The sequence below is a fragment of the Lissotriton helveticus genome, chromosome 11, assembly GCF_964261635.1.
Source record: "Lissotriton helveticus chromosome 11, aLisHel1.1, whole genome shotgun sequence".
Taxonomy (NCBI): Eukaryota; Metazoa; Chordata; class Amphibia; order Caudata; family Salamandridae; genus Lissotriton; species Lissotriton helveticus.
In genome coordinates this window covers 1133262432-1133286125 of record NC_136072.1, presented here as the reverse complement: position 1 = coordinate 1133286125, position 23694 = coordinate 1133262432, and the positions used below count along the sequence as shown (strand labels likewise).

At 44.9% G+C, this 23694-nt stretch overlaps 2 long non-coding RNA genes across 6 annotated transcripts in view; one reads left to right on the top strand and one right to left on the bottom strand.

Annotated features, from left to right (window-relative positions):
- LOC144792715 (uncharacterized) overlaps positions 1–23694 on the top strand; it is a 493208-nt gene that overhangs the window by 317091 nt on the left and 152423 nt on the right. For 3 of the 4 annotated variants that reach the window (XR_013602611.1, XR_013602614.1, XR_013602610.1), the window contains one exon: positions 17624–17703. The exons of the other annotated variant lie outside the window; for it this stretch is intronic. This is a non-coding gene — a long non-coding RNA (uncharacterized LOC144792715). The remainder of the gene's footprint in view (positions 1–17623; positions 17704–23694) is intronic. 4 annotated transcript variants of the gene reach the window in all.
- The window catches only part of LOC144792714 (uncharacterized), a 37288-nt gene continuing 14027 nt past the window's right edge, over positions 434–23694 (bottom strand). Inside the window, exons 2-4 of one of the 2 annotated variants that reach the window (XR_013602609.1) lie at positions 16998–17716; positions 16443–16536; positions 434–3160 (exon numbers count right to left, since the gene is read on the bottom strand). This is a non-coding gene — a long non-coding RNA (uncharacterized LOC144792714). Of the gene's footprint in view, positions 3161–16442; positions 16537–16997; positions 21413–23694 lie in introns of those variants that run through there. The other variant, XR_013602608.1, reaches the window with a different exon arrangement.

Sequence of the window (23694 nt, the reverse complement as noted above, 5' to 3'; positions counted from 1 at the left end):
ATAGTTTTCTGAAATTTTATCAAATGCTCCGTTCTGTATCATGCAATCTTTATTAAAAGAAGAAAACTTTAGAATAATTCCTCACTGGGTGTGGAGTAGAGAGCACTTTCCATCAAAAAGCACAGTGTTAATCTGTCTTTATGATGAACAACATTATGTTAGTCGGCGGCTCAACTGTTTCCTGAAAACACCAATGATGAACCTTAAAGAGCAATTTCAAGCCTACATTGTAGCATTGAATGTGTAGTAAGGTGTAAAATGTTTAAAAGGGAAGGAGAAAATGTAATGCACAAAATTGGATTTTTTGTTGCGAAGGTTGTGAGCCTTTCATAAGTAACAAGTCGCCAATTGTCTTTTTACAGGAAACCAAGTATCCCATTGTAGAACTTGTCTCAAAAACAACACACAATAAATTATTGTCCAGTCAGTGCTGTTTCTTGTAAAAAGTAAAAGTATTTTTATTTCACTCACATACTACCAAATACTAAGAATTAGATTACAAATACAATCATATAGGTAGATGGAAATCCCTTTGGTGACATTCTCATATCACATTACACCCACAGCAGATCCTGATCATATAACCACCATACACCCACCTCTACCAGTTGCATCATCACAATATCAGGGGGTGTCATTATCAATAAGGCAGGCCTAATCATTTTGTCAGGGTGTCACCACAGTAGTAAAAGCAGCCACTGGTCATGATTAAATATTGTCTGGATATTTAGACGAGTTCTACAATTGTATTTAAACAAACAAAAAAAAGATACAAGAAAATCAAAACATATTTGTTAACTATGGTCACATTAGACATGGGTTGGCCACTTCAAAACAGTCTATTGCATGAAGGATAGTGGCTTGCATCCTTGTATATTACCAACTTTTGGAAAAGCCATTGCCAGGAAAACCTGGATCCCACTCCACATGAGGAAATGTGGCTACTAAAGCATGTATAATGAATGCCCCTGTGTGTAAAGCTGCAATATGGAAATCTATTCATACATTCCTAGTTACTATTATCTAAAAACGTATACTCCAGAAAACCCAAAGTAAGGCAGAGGATAGTATGGAACCATTTTAAACAGAAAAAGCCCAATCTCATTGATGGCTAAAATTATAGTTTACTGAGAATATTTAATGTTTTTAGATAGATCTCCTTGTGAGCAAGCCAGCTGAAATCTACTGCTGTCCCTGAAGACTGTGCAGGTTGCAAGTTGAAAAACACAACTACTACAGGGAAAAACAGAGAAAGTGAATGAGAGAAACACTAGACTGGATTTCACTCTCGAATAAATTGGTCACAGGCTGGGGATGGCACAGTGCATCCTCAATGGCAGGGAAATATACAGTTACAGACTGGAGGGAAGGATTAGAACATGTGTGACGCTTTTTTACCAGTTTTGGCAGCGGATGGTGCGGTGTTGTGGCCCCAGCAAGTAAGAGGAAGGACACCTAGTGGTTTGGAGCACAATAAATATAAAATTGGTGATAGGGAAGAAAACCTAAACCGTAGAAACTTAAAAGGGAAAGAAAAAATGTGGGGGATGAGCAAACGGGCAATACATTGTATGAAATTGTGACCCAGAAAAACTAACTACACTTTTCTAGGCTAAGGCTCTTTTTTCTGAATGGCCTTCAAAATACTGGCCCCCTAGCGAATGCCCTGGAGGTGTACTTGTAACCAGGATGTCAGTTAGCAGTCCAGCATTCAGTTTCCGCTGTCCCATTCTCCATAATCTCCTGGCCCGGCTAGCCCTATGCCAATTAACCTGTCCGTGTTGAGCCTGAATCATTATATGCTTTTTGGCCTTGGGCTAGATCGGAGGATCTTCTCAAAATGCATGGCAGTCGAACTAACTACTATCTGGAAGACACCACAAAACAGTTTCCTTCAAAGAGTAGACTTTCTTCTATTCATGTTACATGTTTTCTTTAAAGGACTCAGCATCCAACTGCTCATCAGATGAAATCTCTACTGGGCTCAAAGGCAGTGTAAATGTTCTGGTTCCACATGCTTATTCCTGCATTAACCCACTTCGGCAGTGCCAATACCCAGAAAAGTGGATGACACAATTCTTTCCGATGTGGCGATAGTCTTTTTCCTGGTGGAGTCATTCAAAGAACTTACTACAAGAGGTTCCTTTCTATCAGATCTCAGCACTGATAATATTGACCTACTGAAATGGGAAACACACATGGTTTTTTTTCAAGTTCTGTGAATATGGCTTCAAACCGATGTGCTGTGTCATAAATCTTTTGGAACTCAGTCCATCTTCTGAGGTTAGAAATACAGCGACAAAAGCGTTCAGCGGAAACTTGCAAGAGGAAGTCACGGGTAATGTCAGCAATTTTCCTTTTAATACATATTGTTGGAATGTTTTGAAATCTTGCTCAACTTTGGGAGGGGGAGGAGGGAGGGGGGGTCAAAGCCTGCTCACAGCCTATGGTAACTGAGCTTGGTTCCTGATGTCATACAAAATGGTCATTTATATGTTGCTATTAAATGCATTAACATTCAGAAGGAAAACAAGCATCCACTTACCAGAGCTTCTTATGCCTTCAAATATAAAGTATTCGGAAGCTAGTGCCTCTCGAAAATTGTTAGCCCCACTATCACTATGTGCCAAGAAATGGCAGCATTACCTATTTCTTCTGTACTTAGCTTGGCCAGGGCTTCAGTGTTATTCCATAAAGGTACATCTCACAGCTATTGCTTACAGAAAGCAGCCTTCCTAACCCTCCTTTTTAGAGTCTCACTAGCCAAGGATTTCTGGAAGGAGTTTAAGCATTTGAATCAGTTAGGAGACTGTTCTTTTTCTAGAAATTAACCATAGTTGTTTGTAAACTCAAGGGTCCACTCTGAGCAGCTAGCCACAGAGCCTACTCTTCAGAATTTAACTTAGCAGGTAGCCTTCCTAATAGCAATCACCTTGGCAGAGAAGTTCACAGAAATGTAAGCTTTATGCGTTCAAGAACCATATGTTCTACAAGAACAAAGTGGTTAAGTTGACACACCCAGTAGTGTCAGATTTCCATGTGAATTAGATCACTTCACCTACATTATTTCAGAAAGCTTCTTCTCTGGCGGAAATACGTCTTCTTACTTTGGATTTTAGAAGAGTCTTCCTGTTCATCCTAGACAGAACTAACCAAATACCTGTGGAAAAAAATCTATGTCTTTACTATGTGCTTGTTAGAAAAGCATTAGCCACAACAAAAATGTATAGTGTCCTGTTTCTATGTTTCTATACAAATAGCAAACCAAATATTATGTGGTACCCATAGGACTCACTCATCTAGGAGTTTAGGCTGCTTTCCTAAGGAACATCCACAGTTTGGAAACCTGCAACACAGGCATATACACGTTTACTCACATATTTACAAAACATTATTGTGAATCAGACTTTTGGAAGGTTGGTCGAGTACTTCAGACTTGCTTGAGGAACATATTACGGTAGAGCACTGCTTTCTTCCTGTTTACTCCTTTCTTAGTGGATGGGTTGTTTTACTGTATTCAGTGCTATTGACTGTTAAAGAAAATTTCCCGAGTTGAGGGAAGATCAAGTTACTTACCTTTGGTAATGCTCTTTCTAGTAGGGACCATCTAGCCCAGCTTCTTCACCATTTGAATCTCTCTAGGCGTCAAGACTGGATCCGGAAACTTTTCTGCAGTACCACTGTGTTATGGTAGGTGGTGCTCTGTGGTTTTGCTTGACCATTCCACTCCAGAAATGCTGAGCCATGTTACAGCACAAAAACAACACAGCACACCAACTCACTCTCAAACACCATCTCCACCACATACACACACAGACCCACCAAAATGCCTTCTTAGCATGCTAGATGAGGAACATGATACCGAACAGGTACATGATTGCTATCCTAATACTGCTAATGCCACCAGCACTAAAAACACACTTGCTACAAACCCATACAATACTGATCACTCTTCCACAAAACAAAGTCTCATTGTCACCAAATGCCATTCTCTAAACGGTCTACTAATAAATGCTCGATCCCTCTCTAAAAACAAACATCACATCTACGACCTTCGCACAGATGCAAAACCAGACATACTATTCATAACTGAATCATGGTTGGGAGATAATATGGCTCCAGTCCTGCATGAAGCCATTCCTCTAGGCTATCAAACTATCAACCAAAATCATATAGGCAAAAAAGGAGGTGGTCTAGCTGTTGTATTCAGGCAAACATTACAGATCACTAAAGTTGATGACATCTCCATAAAGAATTGTGAGGCTCTTCTAAAAGATGCAATACTACATAGTCTTCATCCTGTAACTGCTCCTTTACAGACCTTCACCTAGCAAGGCGACATTCCCAGACGCACTTCTAGACACAGTTTCAAACCTGATAACAATACATTCCAACTTATGCATTCTGGGTGACCTCAACATTTTGTTTGCCAAACCCAATATGACCTATCCAAAAACAATCACTGGCCTAGACGCACTGAACCTGCATCAGATTGTCCACAAACCCACACACATCGAAGGACATATCCTAGATGTCATTTTGCTAATACTGAACTACTTACCCTTCAGACTATAACTCCAGTCATATGGTCAGACCACCACTTGCTTGCTTTCCAACATAAAACAACACTAAGAGACTCACCTAAAACTAGCCTACATCCATCCATCTATCGGCCGTGGAACAAACTGAATTTGGAACACTTGGAAACCCAACTAACACCGGGTCGAGATCTAGAAACAATAACTTCAGTTCAAAATCTATATGAGTGGCTACAGGAAGCTAATGACATCCTGATACCACTCAAAATCACACAACAGAACAAAAGAAAAAAGTGCCTTGGAGAAAGTTAGAAATAAAAGACATAAAAGAACAAATTAGGAAGCTGCAACGTACCTGGCTCAAAACAAACTCCAAACAAGACAAACTTTACCTACAGAAAATTAACATTATACAAATCAGCTATCAAAAATGCTGAGAAAATGTACTATTCAGACAGAATTCAAAATGCTAAATGTGCAAATAAAGAATTCTATAAAATACTCAATGAATTTTGCAAACCAAACTGCCTAGAAGGAACTCTTCCTGTTACTCAAGATTTCACAGACTAACTGGCAAATCATTACACAGACAAAGCAGACACGTTGGACTCGTACTTAAAACAGAAACAAAACACCAGCACTAACCCCTCTACAAACAACAATCCAAGAATACTCTAACCCAGCCTCTCAGTTCCTTCCAACACATCTCACACAATGAATTTATGGACCTGGTCAAAACAAGCAGGCCCATCAGCTGCAGCCTCCAAGCCTCTTTAGCTTGCCCTCAGACCAACATGGGCAATCAGTGGAGGCAGGATACACCACCACCTGCACATTTGGAGGTCGATAACATCTGACCGCTGAGTTCTCCAGTTTGTCCAAAGGGGCTTCTCCCACCCGTTGATGACCCCCCTCCACCCACTTGTGACAGACTGACGGAGGACCACCTCTCCTTACTTCATCAGGAAGTGGTGGCTCTCTTGGCCTTAGAGGGTGCCAACATCAGAAGTAGTTTGTGGCTGCTAATTCACACTAGTTTCTGGTGCCCAAGAAGGACAGAGGACTTTGTCCTATTCTAGACCTGCACCCTCTCAATTCCTTCCTGAAAATAGAGGAATTCAAAATGCTCACACTCGCTCAAGTTCTATTTGCCTTTGAGCTGAGGAACTGAACGATAGGGTTAGACTTGCTGGGCGAATACTTCCACATTCCCATCCTACCGACCTGCGGTTCATGATGGGCCACAAGCACTTTGTTTGCCATTCTTCCTTTTGGCCTAGCTCCCCTTAGGTATTCATCAAGGTTATGGTGGTGGTAGTTGCTGCGGAGATCATGGGTACCCATCTTCCTCCATCTCGATTGGCTGTTAAAGGATGGCTGATCTCAGGCATTCGTCTACCACCTCCAGACTACGGCAGACCTCCTACACTTGCTGAGGTTCATTATCAGCGTGCCAACTCCCTCTCAAACGCTTTCCTTCATCAGAGCTGTTCTGATGGATACATTTGCCTGTGGATTCCTTATCTTATGAATATCCCCTGCGCCAGCATTCCACTGAATTTTTCCCCAGCTCTCCACGCCGACGAGGACGACACCAGCGCGATAAGAGAGCCTCGTCGGCGTGATTACGCCAGTTCCCTGTTTTCCGCACCATCAACGTGTAACTGTTTTCTAGCTCGCTTCATACTTGTCGAGTTACTTTGTTGTTACCTCCATCTTTAACTGTTGCTGTTAGGATGTCGTCTTCAAGGAAGTCTGGGTTCAAGCCCTGTAGGGAGTGTGGGGGGTCACATGTCCATCACTAACCCCCATGAAGATTGCCTATGGTGTTTGTCGTCGGATCACAACGTGGAGGACTGTTCCAGTTGCAGGAAGATGAACCCGAAACAAAGGCTCTTAAAGAATGGGAGGCTAAACTGTTTATGGCGACGTCGAAGAGGGCGTAAAAGAGCTTAAGTCGAAGTTGTTGGCTTCGCATTCGTCAAAGAAACACAAGATGAAGAGGAGACATAGATCTCGGCGCAGTTCGTCGAAGGGTAAGGCTTCGAGGTCACCTTTGCTGGCTCCTCAACCAGGGGCAGAGTCAGCACAGGGACTGAAAGCTGGTCCTCGTGGCAAAGACCACTCCTAGTGACTCTTCACTCCTGTAGAAGCCTCTAAGAACGCCTATTAAGGTGACTATATAAGAAATTCCATAATAGCTATAGGAACCTACCCAAGTTGTGTAAGTACCTTCTGTGTATGTATTTTTGTCTTTTTGTCCTGGCGAAAGCTCTACCGACCCGGCTGGGCTCATAGAGCTGAAACATGTTGACGCATCCATATATATATAGATATATGGTAACCTAGTTGCCTGATTACATATATATATATCGAATCTTTTAACAACAGTGTCAACCTTTTCATTAAAAATTCTCTTTTGGTGACACACAGTTTTTTATATTTTTTCCCTTCCCATTATTTCTGGACACTTCTACCTGGACCAGAGGTAGCCTCGGGTGAGGCAGGCATACCGCACGTTACTTGACTACCCTATGAATATGCCATGACACCTGACGGGGCGGATAAAAGATATACCGCATCGACTAAATCAGGTTGTCTATGAGGGTTTTCAAAGACTAACCGAAGGTTTAGTAGACACCAGTGTCCATTCCCTTTTGATTAATTCAGGCTCCTCAACATCGTCAGAAAGAACTTGTGTCCCCTACGCCTTCTCCTCAAGTGACTCCGGGGAGATCTCTGTCTTCAAAAAAGGCACTCCGGCGCAGTCTCCAGCGCCGAGGGGTTCGCCGGAATCTGAGGGATTGCCAGTCCTGGATGCTCCTTCTCCTGTGCAAGAGATTGATCCTGTGGCTCCGGTTGTTCCGACGCCGGATGTTCCTCGTGTGGATGCTGGCTCGAATCCGACATGTTTTTAAATGCAATGTATGGAGTATTTGCTAAGGCAGCATTTCCTTCCGGAGCACCTTTGGGTCACCTGGCCTTCAACTTGGGCATGCCTCCCCAGTATGCCCAGGCACCCTTCATGCCTTTAATGCAGACGGCGGCGTCATGTCATTGTCCGACTCTGAGGGTTTAGACGCTGTTTATGGCGGTGTTTGGTGGGCCTTCCTCTCTGCCTCGTACGGCACAGATTCCATCTTCGGATCCTCCTTTGACGCTGGCGCCGCCGATGCAGCAACCAAGATTAAGCTCAAGGAGAGAGGCACAGAGACTGCTGGAGGAAGAGCAGTATCAGAGGCAGGAGTTTGAAGAGGGTGAAATTGATGAATCAGTGGATGATTTTGAAGGTATTCAGGAGGCAAGTGGATTGGCCGTCTCCCCTGAGTGGGAGCTTTCTTCCACAAGGGCTTCTCCACCTCAAGAGGTAGCTCCTTATCATACTGTCATAAGAAAGGCTGCGGGGCTTTTGGACTTACAATTACCTACTGCGGAGTATAGGCCAAATTTGTTCACAGAAGTCTTACATTAACCTTCTTCAATAGTTGAGCCCTTGTTGCCATTTAATGAAGCCTTAACGGAGCCTATCCTCGAAGTGTGGCGTAAACCACTCTCTTCTCCTGCTGTGTCTGTAGCTCGAAGATATAGGACTGCTCCAGGAGATCCACTTTTTCTTTCTTCTCATCCGTCTCCGGAAAGTTTGGTGGTACAGGCGTCCTGTTCTAAACAATCTGCAGGCGCTTTTCCTCAGGCTCCGGCCGACAGGGACTCTAAAAAACTGGAGCAGTTGGCTAAAAAGGTATTTTCTTCATCTAGCATGGCTCTTAAATCTACCAATGCTACCTGTTTGTTGGGCCGTTATATACATGCTTTGATGGATTCGGCAAAGCAATTGGCACCGAAGTTGCCTGATGAGGAGCGTGGAAATTTTATGGAAGTTCTGTCAGATGCTTAAGCTGCAGCTAGACAGGTTATTCAATCTGGCCTTGATACCGCTGATTTGGTGGCTAGAGTTATGGGTTCCTCCATAGTAACCAGGAGACAAGCTTGGCTCAGGTCCTCTGGATTTTCCCCGGACGTTCAGGCTACCCTTCTTGATTTTCCCTTTGATGGTTGAAAGCTTTTCTGTGGGAAGGCTGATTCTGCACTTCAAAAGGTTTAAGGATAGCAGAGCTACGGCGAAATACGTGGGATTGCAAACCCAGTGAAGGGGGTTTGGATATAAAAATATTGTGAATTTGGAAGGTCTTCCTTTTGTGGCTTGCGACAACCTCACCAGCAGCAGCAAAATCCGCTCTACAAGTCATATATAGGGAAAGTCAGAAGTCGCCAACGTGGTTGTACTCGCAATCCCTCCTCCTCTAACTCTCCTTGCTCCCCCTTGTAACGCGGGAAAGCAGCCCTAGATCCCCCATCCTGGATCATGTGGGTCCTGTAGGAGGTCGGTTGTCTCACTTTCTACAGGGTTGGAAATCGATCACGTCAGACCTTCGGGTTTTAAACCTTGTAGAGAATGGGTGCGCCCTTCCCTTTCAGGAATTTCCTCCTACATGCCAAGGTTTTCATTTGGAGGACTATTTACTTCTTCTACAGAAGCGCTTTAGCAAGAGGACTGGATGGTGTCGATCGATTTGCAGGATGCGTATTTTCACATCCCCATCCTGAAGTCGCACAGGTAGTATCTCCGTTTTACGGTAGGGTCACAGCACTACCAGTTTGCGGTCCTTCCGTTTGGACTTACTACTGCACCTCGAGTCTTCATGAAGGTAATGGCAGTGGTAGGAGCTCATCTCGAGAGGTCAGGAATTCCGATTTGTCTTATCTGGACGACTGGCTACTTAAAGCGTTGCCAGAGATGGTGCTTCATCATCTGCGATTTAACAAGTCAGCCGTTGTTTAGCTTGGGCTTTTCAATAAATGTGCCCAAAGTTCACCTGGTGCCCTCTCAGCGCAACTTGTTCATAGGGCGGCACTGGATACCACTGTATGTCAAGCTTTTCCACCTCCACAAAGAATTTAACATTCAGAAGATGATTCCTTTGTTTTACCATGGAGCGGTTGTTCTGGTTATGTAGGTCCTTCGCCTGCTCGGTCTGTTTGCATCCTGCATACTGTGCGTCAGTCGTGCACGCTGACACATGAGGGCACTAAAGTGGTGCCTCCGCAAGCAGTGGTATCAACACAACGGAGATCTGAGGGAGTCAGTAAGGATCTCCAGAGATGCTGCAGCGGAACTGACTTGGTGGAGTGTGCAGGGCAACCTGTGTCAAGGAAAGCCCTTTCAACCTCCTCCACCGGTGGCCACAGTGATCATGGATGCCTCTACTCTGGGGTGGGGTGCTCATCTGGGGGATCTGGAGGTCAAGGGTCTTTGGTCTGCAGGGGTAAGGTTGTTTCACATCAACCTTCTGGAATTGTGGGCGATTCATTTGGCACTGAAGGTATTAATCCCTTCCCTTCGCGGACTGTCGGTTCAGGTCCTGACTGACAACACTACCGTACATCAACAAATAGGGAGGTGTAGGGTCCTATCAAGAAGCTCTGCGACTCTGGTCATGGGCTAAGGGCCATCATATTTGTGTTTTTGCAAATCATCTAGCCGGGGTGCTGAATGTTCGTGCGGACAGTCTGTCGGCAGTACTCGGCCGATCACGAGTGGCCGCTTCATCCGGAGGTGGTCCATCACATCTTTCAGATGTGGGGGTCTTCTTGGTTGGGCCTGTTTGCCACTCACGAGAACGCGCATTGCCCGTTGTTCTGCAGTCTTCAGTATCCGATGCAGGAGGCGCTGGGGGACGCGTGTCAGTTGGATTGGAGCTCGCTGCTCCTTTACGCGTCGCCAAGACCGGGCCCAAGTTATATTGATCGCCCCGGATCGGCCAAGAAGGGTGTGGTACACAGATCTACTTAATCTCGTCGCACCCTCCACTCAGTCTCCCTTTCACGGGAGACCTCTTGCAGTCGCAGGTTCTACACCCCACCTCCAAAGCCTGCACCTTCATGCCTGGAGATTGAACGGGGCAAACTGAGTTCCTGCTCTCCCGGCCGGATGTGGTGGATGTTATCTTATCGGCCAGGAGACACTCCAGTAAGTCAATTTACTCTTATAGAAGGTCTAGATTGGTTAAATGGTATGGAGAGAGATCCATTGATCCTTTAAAGGCACACTTGTCAGATGGAAAAACGATACACTATGTTGCGTAAAGGGTCTTAGGGAATGGTTTAGAGACCGGCGTGGATTAAATCCCTAGAGCATTTACATTTCAAACAAAAGAATCTACGGGTCTAGTGAGAACTCCCCAAAGAGAGATCATGAGCACTGACAGTTCAAGTGAATAGCTCCTACTCAAACATGGCAAAAGTCCTCTTTAAGAGGACGGAATCCCATCACACACCGAAAGTGGCATGCTTCATCATCTGGGATCTCCTCTAGGTTGCAAAATCTAGTGTGACCAAGGGCTACAACCACCTCACTGACGGAGGAGCACAGGGATGTTTTTAAGAGTCAGTGGATAGGACCTCCTAAAATCCGTTTAGTGTGAAGCATTAAGATATACGTGGTGAAGGTTGCAGTGCAAAAAATGTGGTGGTGTGTAAGATGTTAAAATTGGCTACCAAGAGAGAAAAAAGTTTAATGGTTATCTCTTGGTGGCAAGATTAAAATACAGGGCAAGCGTGGTCTGAATTTTTTCTTTTAGCGCGCTGGGGTAAGCTAGGGGTCTACATGTTTCAGCCATGGTGATCTAGTTCAGATTGCGCCCTTCTTCAGGACCTAGGTGTATGTCGCTACTGTAGAACTACATAAATAAACCAAAAGTATTGGTGATTAGAGCAATACAACCTACATACACCTGTGGTCTCCTTGTCGAAGAATCTACAGGGTGGTTGTGGTCACCTGTAAGTGCATCTCACCTGGCAACAGCTCAGGGCGTGAGGCACCGCTCTCTGCGTCGGTACCCTGGACTTGTCAGTAGCTACCACCGGAGGTCACAGTGAGGGGGTTGTAGCCCTTGCTCGCACTAGGTTCTGCAACCAAGAGGAGATCCCAGATGATGAAGCATGCCACTTTGGTGGGTGATGGGTTTCTGTCCTCTTTAAGAGGACTTTTGCCATGTTTGAGTAGGAGCTATTCACTTCCTTCTGTCGGTGCTCATTAGCTCTCTTTAGGGCGTTCTCACTAGACCCGCGGACACTTGTCAGATGTTCTTCTGTTTTCACTTTTCTTGGCTCACCCGCGGACACTTGTCAGATGTTCTTCAGTTTTCACTTTTCTTGGCTCAGCCGGGTTGTGCTGTGGCCACTGTTAAGGGATATTTATTGGCTTTATCTGCATTTCTTTGTTTGCCGGATCAGCCGTCTTTATTTAAATCTCCCATTGTTTTGAGGTTTATTAAGGGCCTTACTAATAGGTTTCCACCTACACCTTTTGTTATGCCACAATGGGATTTGAATCTTGTTTCAACTTTCTTAATGGGTTCCCCGTTTGAACCCTTACATGGTTGTCTTTTGAAGCTTTTGTCTTTTAAAACGGTATTTCCTGTGGCTATTACCTCAAGCAAAGAGGGTGAAGTGAGCTGCAGGCACTCAGTTCAAAACCCAGTTTTTAACCACATGCTGAAACAATGGTCCTATGGGCCAGAGCTGCTTTTCTGCCTACGGTGGTTACTCCCTTCCATCTATGGCAGTCCATTACTCTCCGTGTTCTATCCTCCCCCTTCAAAGGAGGATGAGACTTCACCGCCTAGATCCTAAAAGAGCAGTGAGCTTTTATTTGGACAGGACTGAGGACTTGCAAGTGGACGATCAGCTCTTTGTGGGCTACGTTGGATGCATGAGGGGCAAGGCTGTGCACAAGCGCACTCTATCCAGGTGGATCATCTTGTGCATCAAGATCTGCTACGCCCTTGCTGGTAAGGAGCCTCTTGAAGGTATTAGGGCTCATTCTACCAGAACCAAGTCGTCAACTTCTGCTTTGGCCAGAGGTGTACCTGTAGTGGACATTTGTAAGGCAGCGACTTGGGCTTCCCTCCTCACTTTCGCAAAGCATTATTGCTTGGACTCCGAAATGAGGGAGGGAGGGCCACTTTGGGCGCTCTCACCTGCAGGACTTTTTGGTATAGAAGGGTGGACACCCTCCTCCGGGAGTGGGACTGCTGTGGTAATCTATTTATAAGGTGAGGAATCCACAGGCAGATGTATCCAACAGAAGAAAACGTTACTTACCTTTGGTAACACTTTTTCTGGTGGATACAGTATCTGCCTGTGGATTCCTCACTGACCTGCCATCCTTCCCGTTGTCCACCCTTGTATACCCTAAACGTTACTTTGTTTGACATGTTGTTTTACATGGTATCTTCTATCTGGTACATTTATAGGAAATGATTTTATTCTTGGGCTTTCCTTTTTGATTTTACACTATGTGTATTTGTTTGAATATTGTGTACGGTGTATTCTTTGAATCTGTTGTCGGTCCATCTGTTCGCCTCGGAGGCATGAAAAAATGGGTGGAACTGACGTCATGGCGCCGACGAGGCTCTCTTATGGCTCTGGTGATGTCATGCGGAGTCACGAGCAGAGCCGTGGCATTGTGACGTCCTAATCGGTGTGGAGAGCTGGGGGAAAATTCTGCGGAATGCTGGCACAGGGGATATTCATAAGGTGAGGAATCCACAGGCAGATACTGTATCCACCAGAAAAAGCATTACCGAAGGTAAGTAACTTGTTCTTCTGGACCGGTGCAATTCGGCTTATTCTCCTAAACAGCGAGTCCAGGATATTCAGGCTACAATACCGATTTTTCAGCCTCTATCTGCCATTTCAGATCCTGGAGGGCATTGCAAAAGATCTACCGTCGTTAATGGACCAAGTTTGGGTCAGCAGCAGACCCCTCTCCCTGACCAGATCTTACAGCAGAAACAGATGCATCACTCCTGGGATGAGGTAACCATCTGCATAATGTGGAGATCAGAAGCCTCTGCCAGAATCCGGGCCCTACATCAACCTGCTGGAGCTTTGAGTGATACAGCTGGCATTGAAAGCCTTTCTGCACTCCATAAAGGGAAGGCTAGTTAGTGTAGGTGTTTATGGACAATACCACTGCCATGTGGTACTGCTACAGGCAGTGCAGGGTGGGGTCATGGACATATCCCTGGTGGTTTAACACCTGGCAGGCTCTTCGAACACCAGGGGTGACAAACTCAACCAGTTCCTGAAAGGATCATGAATTGCATCTCCATCCAGAAGTGGTGCAAGGTCTCTTTTAGCAGTGGGGAGAGCCTTGTGGCTCCAGACTGCTCCGAGAGTTTGGTATCCCACGAGCGGTTGAGCATAGCCATCCGTCCTCCGATCAATCTGCCCCTTCCAGGCCATCTTCTGTCACAGCAACAGGGAAGAGTTCTCTACCCGAACCGTACACCGCTACACGGTTATGAGTGGAGATTGAGCACCAACTGTTGACAGCTTTCTACCTTCTGACCGAAGTCTGCAATGTTACCTTGGCAGCTAGGCACCCCCTTAAGATGGTGTACACCTGCCGTTGAAGCAAGTTTGTGACATGGTGCTCCCCTCTCTCAGATATTTGTTTGTTTCTCTTGCCCAGCAGGGCTCTGCTTTGGGCACCTTTAAAAAGCTTTTTCTGCCATCTCAGCATTTCTGTGGTTGCCAGATCAGGCATCCCTGTTCAAATCTCCTCAACATCTGCCAAGAGAGTTTGTTTCTTCCAGCTCCAGAACTACACTGGCGTCAACATATTTTGCCTTGGTGCTCCCTAAAATCTGTACTTACTTTATAGTCTGGAATGCCCATTCTAAAACAGGTTGGGCGTTTTTCACCTATTAGTAGCTTCCTCCTGAATAGTAATAGGTTTTTGTTATCTAGTTTCACTAAATGACACTTTTTCCTCACTTTATTCAGCAAAAGTCTGGTTTATCTCATGCAATTGAATTATCAATTGTTCTCGCTTTTCAATAGCTTACCAAATGAGGCAAGACCTGTACAATTTCTTTCATATGCTGATTTAGTAACCGGACATGGTTTGCTAATATTTACTTCAACAAAACAGGTATGTGGAGGGTCAAGGGGTGTTATTTAACGACCTGTCACCTTATGCCCCTACTCATAAACTAACAACAAAAGAAGGTGACCAGGTCATGGGTGGTGTGTCAACATAATGATACCAAAGGATAATGGGGAAGTGCGTGCCAAAGAGTTGAAAGAGTCACTAATGGCCAAAAGAATTCCCATCTGACCACCCTCTTGGCGGAATTTCATCATCTGGGAATTTGTAGATCGACTCAGGCACCGTCCAAACCATAAGGTAGCGGTGCGGAGGTAACTGTCGATACATTGGCCATATTAGCGCTCAAAGAAATCATACTAGTGAAGTGCAGTGCTTAGATAACGATGTGTAAATAAAATTGGCTACCTAGAACAACAGGGAATATTTAGTATAAGATGTCTAGGTGTCAGAACAATAAAAACCCGCCTAGTCGTCAAATCATGGGACAACGTCATGGCGATGTGAGATGGTCAACATGTTTCAGCCGGTTTGAGCATTACTCCGGCTTTCGTCAGGACCTAAATTGGCAAACTGCTACTGCAAAAAAATTACACATAGACACACAAGAATGTATAAGCGTAAAGTATGAAGTTACTATCTGGATACTATTATATCTACCGGGTCCTTGGATCCCCAATGTCTGTTGGAGACAGTAAGAGTTCTTCTCCCCAGCATTGTGTGGGTGCTGGCCTCACCTCGCCCGGCAACCGCTCGGGAAAACTGAGGCCCCGCTCTGTCCGTCGGTACCCCGCGCTCACATCGAGCGGAAGTGGAGGTGACCTTCCGCTCGCTTTGCTGAAACCGGCTGAAACATGTTGACCATCTCACATCGCCATGACGTTGTCCCATGATTTGACGACTAGGCGGGTTTTTATTGTTCTGACACCTAGACATCTTATACTAAATATTCCCTGTTGTTCTAGGTAGCCAATTTTATTTACACATCGTTATCTAAGCACTGCACTTCACTAGTATGATTTCTTTGAGCGCTAATATGGCCAATGTATCGACAGTTACCTCCGCACCGCTACCTTATGGTTTGGACGGTGCCTGAGTCGATCTACAAATTCCCAGATGATGAAATTCCGCCAAGAGGGTGGTCAGATGGGAATTCTTTTGGCCATTAGTGACTCTTTCAACTCTTTGGCACGCACTTCCCCATTATCCTTTGGTATCATTATGTTGACACACCACCCATGACCTGGTCACCTTCTTTTGTTGTTAGTTGCTAATATTTACGCCTTACATATTCTAAAACTAGAGTGAACATATTTAATAATTTATTACAAGAGGATCTTGGCCTTTTTTTGGGGTGGCCCTTGGGTTTTCGAGCATACCCTGCTTCACAGACCAAGGGTGCCTTTATTCTACTGGATAGAAGGCCTTACAGCGTTGACACACTGGTTCATGGTTGCCAAATTACAGGTTTCAGAGCTGTATCTGCAATGTATTTTAAGAGATTATTAATAGGGAGCTACTTAATATTTTTACCCTCTAGCCAGAAATGCCTTTGCCTACATACACTGCCTTATAAAATGGTTAAGGAATTGTCATATGCAGGGATAGCTAAAGGATCAGAGGTAGCAAACTCCAGCTTACTGAGAAGTTCTAATTTATATATACACACACACACGACAGTCCATTGTTCAAGCAACTTTTCATTTCGGAAGCCTATTTAGATGAACCTGCCCCCAAACAAAATGAATTGTACTAATATAAATGAGCGCGTTCCAAGTAACCCTATTGTAAAGAACAAAGCTACCTTCTCAAGAAACACCTTGGAACTTGCCCAACTCTGGAAGGTACTATCTGTAACTCGCCAATGCAAAACTGACTAGCTCTGTTGTTGACCTTTGTTTACGTAGGGCTTTTATGATAATGTTTGTGTTGGGAAAACACAGACATACCTGTATTGGTGACTCCCAAACCAACTACATCGGTGACTCAGATTTAAGCTGAAGGACTGCTTTTGAGAAAAGACACTCCCAATTGTTGAGACTCCTGTAGCAACAGAGGGAGACAAACGGTGAGGATCCCGTCCAGAAAAGGACTGCATGGTCCCTGCAAAACCTCAATGCATTAAGTGACTCTCCCCCCCCCCCCCCCCCCCCCCTCAAGAACATAGAAGGAACAGGGGCCTTTCCAAACGTAATTTTTAACCAATGTATTTTAGGGTAATACCCACTTTTACAAATGGTCTGCGACCGGTGTGCAAATGAAATTTTTAATTTTTATATACGATTTGATATATGTATTATAATTGTGTGAGATACGTATTTATACAATCATTTAGATATCGTACTGCAACTTTGCAATGATTTTAAGTATTTGTGCGAATAAAATAATACATTCACTCCTAATGGAGGTCACTGGTTGCAGGGTGGGATTGTCCTTTCCAGTGAAACCAGCAGATCCTTTAGGTGGGATTTAATTCAATGTTTTGACCTTAAAAATAAACTTACCCATTCAGTCACTCTCCCCCAGTAGTGACTGATGAAAACAGTAGTGCTGGTGATGTAAGTGAGCTGTTGCAAATGCAGTCACCTGTAAAGATACCGACATAAATACTGAGTTAATTGGTGCGAAAGAGCCTATTGCAGACAAATGAAAATCAGATACTGTGACACAGCTAGGATGAAACTCAGGTATGCCACAAAGGCAGCAGTAAACTGTCCCTGAAAAAAAGCAATGAGATTATATAGTATACATTAGTTAGGTCCCACAATAAGATTTTACTTGGTTAGTCCAGAGTTGATATTGGAGCAAATAATGGTGAATCTTGAAGACAAAAAGATTGAAAGTATGCAATCAGTTTATAGTTGACAATCTTTAATCATGAACAGACAATTGAGAAATAGTTTATTTTTTATTTAGCAATTAAAAAATGCATCCCGTGTAATAGATAAGTAATTTGTTATAAGGGGTGTGCTATTTTATTTCCCATACTTCTCTGAAAGTTTCGAATAACCTACCTTTTATCATACAATTTCATACATGACACAAAACTTCAGATTGGAACAGTAATGTAATACTTCAATAGGGGATTTATGAGGTGAAGATGGTCATCCTTTCATATCATATTTCATAGATTGCTGTAGATATCTTCAAGGTGGTCATCTTCTCACTAGAGGTAATGCAGGACGAGGCCAGGTCACCTACTGAAGTAAGGTGAGAACAACTCCTGAGATCAAGGAAAATAAGATATACTTTAAATGAAGTGGAAATGTTCCATTGCAAATATTCCCACATTATATGGTAGTCGTTTGTAAACATAAAACTGTACAAAATTGTAGTTTATGTTTGTATAAAGCCTTCTACCATTAGTAGACCAGCCACTTTTGACCTGATTTGCCATATTTCATTGAGCCGGGTTACCAGTTGTGCATGAGTAACTGTTGTTGATAGACACCCCAAGTTAAAAAAGAAGAACCTTGCAGTTTCTGAAGGATGCAACTTAGGAAATCCTTAACCTTTCCACTTCTAATCAGCCCAGAATGCTGCTTACTGCTTAACTCGTTCAGTTATTACCCCTTTCCTCTACAATATCACTGACAAATAACTGGCTTCCCTTACTCCAACTTGTATGAAAGAACTACACCATATCTGAGAGCGACATATTTGCTATAGGACGTCTTAATTTTGGTGAAATGTCTACCAGTGAAGTGCATATTATAATGGTACAGGTTCAGAATTTAAGACTCCTAAGCTCTTGCAAGGAAGACAGCGTATAACTGATAAAAAAAATAAGTGTGCCCTTTTGGTGTTAGGAACAGCTTCCAGCTTGAATTATCCACCCACTGATGTGCTGTGAGATAAGTAGTCTTTTTTAAAGTAATAAATATTGAAACCTTTAACCGCTGCCTCAAACGTATGGAGGGTATATGTGTGTGTGTATGACAATTCTGTATTGTTCATCTACCCATGGCCCTTATACGTGAACATTAATTAAGGCCGCCTGACAAACGGATGCAGGAAGACGTTCAAATTACACAAGTCCTTTCCAATATCTCAGTTCTCCAGACTTTAATGTGGGAATCTTGAACTGTAGCCTTTAAAGCTGGTGCCAAGCACAACTGCACTAGATGTATAAACCTTTCGTCTGAAAGTGTGTTTTGTAATAGCAGAATAAATGAATTACCACTGCTGTGAAACTCATAGCTTTATACTCTGAGACACACCGTGTTCTTGAACAAAAAGAATCAACGTATTTAAAAATGGTTGCACTAGTCTAGTGGTTCGTGCGTCTCCACTAACATTCATTTTTCTTTCAACTGTTCCAGATTTGTTGGTGGTGTGGTGCTTGCATGTACATGACACCTAGCGTGGTTTAGGGCCAGCTGCCTGCCTATTTGAATGACCATTCCTAATAAGCAAACGGTCTGAATAATTAGATCACAGTCAATGCAGATAAGCCCCACACTAGACAGTCCTCAAAGGTGACATACTTCAATCTGTGCATTCTCTTGACTAAAAGTGCCTATTCTTCCGTAATGTCTTTTTCCACCGAGACCTTCCAAAGAATGACGGTCTAGAATGCAAGTGCCCAGAGCCGGACACGTTTTTCGCGGTTTTTACAATTTCGCTCTAGATTACTTCGGTTGGGTGCAGACCACTTTGATTTCTCAGAGCTGGTGTACAGTAGCATTCTCCGATGTTTCCCCCCTTTTCCTTCATGTGGGAATTATTTATTAGTTATTGTGAATTGTCCACCTTGTCTTGTATTCACACCCGAGTTACGTCTTACTTTTGTTACTCTACTTTAATCCACTACAAAAGCTATGGGTGGGCCAAGACAAGGGCTTGAGTGGCAAGCATAATTTGCAGTAGCCAGAGTCGAAGAATTTATAATGACGGGGAAATTCGACTGCTTGCAGATTTCACCTGAAATAGTTTGTAAGCACCGTTGGTTCGTTAAACTCACATAAGCCAGTGTTGATGTCACCCCCCTGTGTTAAGTGAGAAGCCACACAACCGGCAGAGTGCCCACGTAGCAGCAGGTAAACGACAGGGCCCGATTCGTGCAAGACAGCTTTTCACCATGTCACAAAGCAGGCGTAGTCCGTGGGCACAATGACACCCAGCTGGACAGCCTTATTTGGCCGTTTTCTGTGTGGATACAGCCTGCAGGCCATGCTCCAGATACCAATAAAACGTTCCACGATGCATTGGGCAATCTGCTCTGAAGCGTTACTGGGCCGAAACCTGTGGGTAGGGGTCTGGTTCTCTCGCCCTAACTGCTCTACAACTTACACAAGATAGAATTGCATATTTGCAATTCACTTCCCACAGTCAAGGCTTCAATCGGGCGCGAACTTTCATTTGGGAGTGAAAATGCAATAACCATAGGTTTTACTCCGAGCTTCGTTTGCCAGTATACAAGTAACCTGGAAAAATAAAGGTTATTATGAGCTCTGCAGTCAGTTGATGAACCTCCGCCGCTTCTGTGCTACAGCGACGACTTCAAGGGGAGAAAGCATGTAGCAGGGACCTCATTAACAGAGCGCGTCCAGGGTGCCCCTCGGCACCCACCCTGCTGACTAATAGGCAGCATTCTCACTGCTGCAGTGACAGTATCGATCGCTGCCAATGTTTGCACTGCAAACACACAGACGTACCTATAGAATATTAACAGCAAAGGACGTTTTTTTTCTCAAAATGGCACAGGAGTCGTTTATACATGTGAGCTCTATGTCCATGACAATACTTGGGCTATTTTTTTAATCGTAAACCAGAATCACTTACTCATCTGCAGTTCACCACACAGGATGAAGTAATTGTTGCTTTCCCTTTGCATGGACCCTTTCCTGTTTCATTCATGACTCGAAAGCTGAAGAGGCGGTCCGTGCCCCCAACCCCCCTTTTTACGCTTCTCCTTCGCCAACCTGACTGACTCGTCAGTTCTCAGGGCGGAGAGGAAAGGGGGCCTCGGGGTCACAACCCTGGCAATCTGCAAAGGATCTGTCGCTTCCAGCAGCTGTCCTAGCTCCCCACGGGGTCGGCGAGAAAATAAACAGGGGAGGGGGTTGGGCGCAGAAGGCCTTTGAGGAGAAAAGGAAGGGATTTCTTTGCCTCGCCCTAAGAGGCCATTCCAGGCATAGCTGACACTCTAGAGACCCCTGCGAGATGCACAGTGCATGGAGCAGTGTGCTCAGGTAGGAAATGAGGCCAGTTTCTTGGTGGACGTAAGCCCACCCACAGTCTGGGCTGCGGCCATTTTAGATTGGGGCAGGGTGGGGGGTAATAGAGGGAAACCCCGTCTAAACGAGGCTGATGTAAATAAATACAGTGAAGCGGATGCTGGGTCCCTCTATTTTAGCCATATGTGTCATCAGATTGTAACGCCATTCGTGGCCCTGTACCAGTTTACATGCTAGAAATATTTCCGGATTCTTGAGGCTGGTGTAGCGAGGACGTTCCGCATGTTACTAAGAATAGTTTTCATTGTCGAGTGCTATATGTTGGTTTGTTTTCCAGCTTTATGATTTTTCGCTTTTTAAACCCAAGTTTACACACTTTTTAACTCAATCGGATACCCAGCTCTCAAACACACTTGTTTAGAGTGTATATATGGTATTTCATATTTTGTTTGCACGCTCCCAGTTTCCCCCATTTGTTTATAGGGAATACTTTGTAGACGTGCGAGTCCCTTTCACGTGAAGACCTGTCTCGGCTGTGTACGTTTTCGTGCCTTTGACCTTACCTCCTCTGTGTCACCCTTGCAAAGTCTATCCTTGGAAGTGCTGCAGTGGCATGGGTGAGTGTTTTAGCGTTGGTTCGCCGACTTGTGGCCAAGCTTGGGGAACAGGAGCACAAACCGTCCACATGCACGTTTACGCCACACACGTGCTCTTTTCCAGGCTAATTTTTTTTAGTAACGAGGCTGTATTGGTGACGGTATGCCTTATTCAAGGTCATATTGTAAATTCCATTCCTGTGTTTGGTAGCAGAAAACATCTCATGTGCATACATGCCAACATTTCAGAAGAGCAAAGAGGGAGATTTTTTTTTTAAAATCGGGAGAATGGGGCTTCAAATCGGGTTACTGGCGTGTATGGGCTTTGGAAGTGTGCTGCTGCAGGATTGGACATTTGAAACACAAATGTACGTTTTTTTTCTTACCTTTTACAAGCATGGAGCGCAATGGCAGGCTGAGAGGGTGATGCAAGTGTTGTCCCCCCCTCCCCCCCCCCGCCCCTGTGTGACACCCCAGCCGAAAACAGCTTCCTGTGCACACACACGCCCCCCCCCTACTTCACAGGTCTTCAAAAGACTATTGCCTTGTTAATGACCCTTTGTTGTTTTTTCACCCCATCGAGAGCCCCTGCATGGCCACTTTGACTATTGCTGGAAAAATTAGCACTTCACACAAACGCCCTGTCAACAAACCCCGAGGAATCGGGTTTTTGCTTGCAGGAATCGGGAGGCGGGAGACTAGCCTTCAAATCGGTAGTCTCACGCCTGAATCGGGAGGGTTGGCATGTATGCATGTGTTGCTCAGTGGGGGAAGGGAATAATGCATCTGCAAACGTTGATCAAGACAGATGGAGGGGGAAAACTTTGAAAAGAGCCCCATGGATTTCAAAGCTCTTCGAACAGGCGGCCTCTTTTCTGATTGGCTGGGGCGGACGCCATTTTGTGAGATTTCCCGTAACGCATGCTCAGCAAGGAAACGGGGGCAAAGGCCGCAGCGCATGCTGCTCCCTTGTAGCATGCCTGGATCCTGGCGCTTTGAGTGTGTGCAACCCGGTGCATACCCCTGTGCGTCCCACCACCTCCCCCTCTGCCGACTCCTAAAATGGCTTCTCCTGATCTGGCCAGGCAAGGCCTGACCCGAGGCTCGACCCCGCCCACGCATGCACGTTGCTCTTTAAATCGCGAGCCACATGCTCACTCAGATCTCGAAATCAACTGTCGGCAGGTGGTGCCGCTGATGTATCGATCAAGACGTGGCAGAGTGAAGGGCCTAATGTTCGGACGCTAAGCGTGCGTGGTTGGTTCATTGTGCAGGGCCTATGCGCTGCTCGCCTGCCAAGCGTTTCCCTATCTAGAATGCACCACATTCTAATGACTGCCACATTTTATTTAACCTGTTTGTCCTTAACTCTTAATTAATCGTGTTATATATGGCGCTTGTCGTTTGAAAAATTGTTGCATTCCAATTCGGGTCTTGAGTTGCATTCTGTACTGGGCTTCTCAAAAACAAGCACACCACTATTAAAAATGTATGTAATAAATTGAGTTGGGGGGGAGGGGGGTCAACGAATTTGCTTGTGTTGCCGAATATGTTGTTGATAGTAAAATAAGTAACACCGCTGCCAAACAAATGTTACCTTTACACATAAGTAACACCGCTGCCAAACAAATGTTACCTTTACACATATTTGGTAAGTATGTGGCACCAGGAACTGGATATAATCGTGCAGCTTCAGATATAAACATGTATATTGCAGACAATTGCGCACTAGGAAAATCCCCCGATTGAGTGGTTTGTCCCCTGCACCGTGGTTGTTGCTGCTGCTGCACACAGGGCAGACTGACGCCCTTTCATTATTGCACTGCTAGCTTCACATCTGACAGTAGTGCAACAGAGAAAGAGTGTCAGACAGCCTGACATCGAAGCTCCGAGCACTGCATGCACATTAAGCATCACATTCCATAAACGCACACCCCAGCATACGTGTGCATTTCCATTTAACGAAAGCAAAAAACAAACCAGATACCTGTGATAATTTCTTCTATAGCATATTAGTACAACATATTAAGAGCAGAATCAGCGTTTTTCAATCCAAGTGTTTTGATGAGCGAGCTTCCACATTCTGGTGTCTTGAAAACCTGATGGCTGCGAGTACTGGGTTTGTGTTCCTGCAGCGAAGCAGCACAGCTCTGCCTGTCGTTGATTAGAGCTCCCCGGGCTCAGGCTGCCTTTTAATCCCACACCCTACCCTTTCCCTGGGCCTCGATGGTCCCAAACGAGACACTGGGACCACCTGAACACAGCAGTTGGAGGCCACCCACACGGCCATCCCCTGCTCCTGCCAGCTCCTCCCCTCTCCCGGCCTTTACAAAGAGGCACACAGGGCTGAACAGTACTGCTGTGGCCACCATTTTATCCCCTGCTTCTAGCTGCCAGAAAAGGGCCTCTTTAAATTGCGCTATACA